This window comes from Trachypithecus francoisi, unplaced genomic scaffold (assembly GCF_009764315.1).
Source record: "Trachypithecus francoisi isolate TF-2019V2 unplaced genomic scaffold, Tfra_2.0 Lachesis_group2, whole genome shotgun sequence".
In the NCBI taxonomy this organism is placed as follows: Eukaryota; Metazoa; Chordata; class Mammalia; order Primates; family Cercopithecidae; genus Trachypithecus; species Trachypithecus francoisi.
The window spans coordinates 37,239,404-37,242,477 of NW_022681465.1; positions in this window are offsets into that span (position 1 = coordinate 37,239,404).

The following is a 3,074-nucleotide window of genomic DNA, read 5'->3' on the forward strand; positions in this document are numbered from 1 at the left end:
TGCATCCATTCAGCACAGAAACATCACTGGGTACTCAGTGATTATGTCACTTCATTTCTATGGTGTTCAGCTGACATGATTGTCTTTTTTTTTTTTGCTCCGAACTACTGCATGTAAATAACCAACTGCAATGAGTAAGCTTATTTCTTTAAGAAATGATTATGGCCAGGTGTGGTGGCTCATGCCTGTAATCCCAGCACTTTGGGAGGCTGAAGCGGGCAGATCGCTTGAGTCCAGGAGTTTGAGACCAGCCTGGGCAACATGGTGAAACCCTGTCTTCCATCTCTACAAAAAATACACAAATTAGCTGGGCACCTGTAGTTCCAGCTACTTGAGGGCATCACTTGAACCCAGGAAGTGGAGGCTGCAGTGAGCTGAGATTGCACCACTGTACTCCGGCCTGGGTACCAGAGTGAGAACCCGTCTCCAAAAACAAAAACAAAAACAAAACAAAAAAAAGAAATGATGTATGTTTACCCCAATCAGAATTTGATCCATTTAGTATTCTACCTAATACAAATAACACTGCTTTCCTGTGCCTTTCGTTTATTTTCCTAACTTTTCTACTCTTTGGTGTGTTTCTTGAACAAAGATCAACTTATGATCTCTTGATGTCTCTTTTTAAAGCCCAAGAAGTGAGGATTTACGTTTTCAAAGCCAGAAAATCCTGCCCTCCCAAATCCGCCCCACCAGGAGGAAGTTGTTACGGTTCATATTGCCTTAAAAAGAACTAGAGTGCAGGCTGCATGTCTTCAAGGGACCAAAACTGTTAGTAAAGACAGAACTTTGGGACAATATTAGTGGACAAGTCTTACAGATACTGATTTGTAACTGCTTAAAATTTAAAAAGAAAAAAATGACAGTAGTGCTATGGTTTTGAAAATCAGTGAATTTGTGGGCAGGTGGTATGACTTATCAGCAACCTTTAGGGATTTTATACAATCCCGCCCTCCCCCGACTCCCCTTCTTCTGCAGTTCTCAGTTCTTCCAGCAGGTGTCCCTATAATCACAGAACAGACATTCCACAGCATGGTATGTAACTTTATTTTTCTAGCGTAATAATTTAAAGTATTTACACACTGCACACTCACTGTTTTACACAGATACGTATTCATATATCTATGAACCACATCTAAAGGTTTCTTTGCTAAGACTCGACACACTGTGGGGGGGTTTCCAAGCATAACAAAGAGGACAATAAGTTTTGAGTCTTTTAAAGACAGCCATGTGGAGCATCTGTGAAAACCAGTGTTTTCCCCGCTTTAAGCTCCCCCAGGAGACCTCTGAACAGCTACAGCCTATCTACATGTTGGCATGACCTGAAACTCTTCTAGCTAAGGTTTCAAGAACCAACATGTGCAAGCAGCATTTTATTTCTAGAAATCTCAGGAGAAAATAAAACCTGGCCCTTATTTAGAGAAGTACATCTATTTCTGAAAGTAATCTGTGGGGACTGTTTTACAGGGACACCGATTATAAGGGGAGAATAGCAAAATACACTATTACTAGTGATGCAGGGTACTTGGAAGCGTCACTTCCAGCTACATATGGCAAAATAACCCAATCTTCGTTTCCCAACTATCAGTAAGGGTGGTTTTGTAATTTTCCCTGTAAAGAGCAAAGGTATATTAATCATATACACTCTAAACCCAGATCCTATAGAAATTCTATTGCTTTTACTTCACTTTCGTATTATTTGCACAAAAATAGTGGTTAAAGTATCCTCTGTATTTTTCCTCACTTGTACTACTCAATTATAAAACAAATTATCAACAATAGCTTCTGAATTTGGTACATGGCTCCACAGGTGAACAAAAAAAGCCACAGTTCAGAGCTGATGGTCAGTCAGTCCCTAGTCCAGCTGTTGTAAAAGGAAGGTGGCTTTAGGTTTCAACTCTCTACAGTTGAATCTCTATAAGTAAGAAGCAGATGCCCTCCTTATTTTCCCAAACTGCCCAAGATTATTCCTATAAACACAAGGTAGAGGTTTGCCACCTCTACATGAATTCACAACTCCACTCTGTGACTGGATGGCACATCAGTTCACTAAGAAATAAAACTTTACAAAACGACGTCCTCTTTTTCCTGCCAGTCTGGGCCTCTGGCAGTGTCACTGATCAATAGGACATGGCAAAAGTAACTACCTGGAGAACTAAAACTAAGCATAATCTTGGCATAAACTACTACAGTATTTAAAGTTCGTACCTTTTATTTCTGTTTATGTAAACTTATCAATAAATTATTAAAGCACAAACTGTATCACTTCTTGTTGGAACCAAAGATTTACATCTAGATATAACAATAGAAATCTACCTATCCTGGAGTTAACTTTCTCAGATTACTGTTCCTGCCTTTTGCTGTTCTTTTCCTTTTCCAAAGGGGTGCCAACAATGGAATGGAAAAGGCAAGGAGAGATCATACTTTATAGAAATTTCTCTAAGTTACAATGAGCAACTGACTAAATCATATTCAACTACAGGTGTGAAGAGGGAGAGTACCTGACTTCAGAGACCACCTGGGAAGCAGCACAATGCTTAGTTAACAAGAATATCTGGATTAAGCAGTGCTGAAGTGGCCACACACTGAGTCAGGCCAAGGAAGCTTTTCTATCATTGCTGCCCCACTCTGTTCCACTTTGCATGCAGACATATCAAAGACTGTGATGAAGATCATGGTGGACAAGGAAGAATGAAAAACGTGGTGATGGGATCTGGACGTCTACATTAGAGAAAGAACCTAACCCCAGTTCTTTGGATTCGTAAGGTGAGGTTGAGGAGGGAAAAAGTAACAGCTGTTAGAGAGGAAGAGCGCTTCTGAAAATCAGTGTTTAAGAGTCCAAGCACCTGTAAGGGAGAGTTAACGATCCTTTCAAATCAAGTGAGGGCAGAAGGGTGAGGGCATAGTTCAAAGGAACAAGGCAGCTCCACCGGAAGGTGGCGAGTAAAAGCTGCACGCCGTGGCAAATCAGTAGCAATGGGAAAAGACAGGAGGGTACAGCCAAGAATAGCTACAAACAACTGGTCACTTCAAAGGAAACGCTGCGTATGGGTGTCTGTGTGTATGTACTACACACA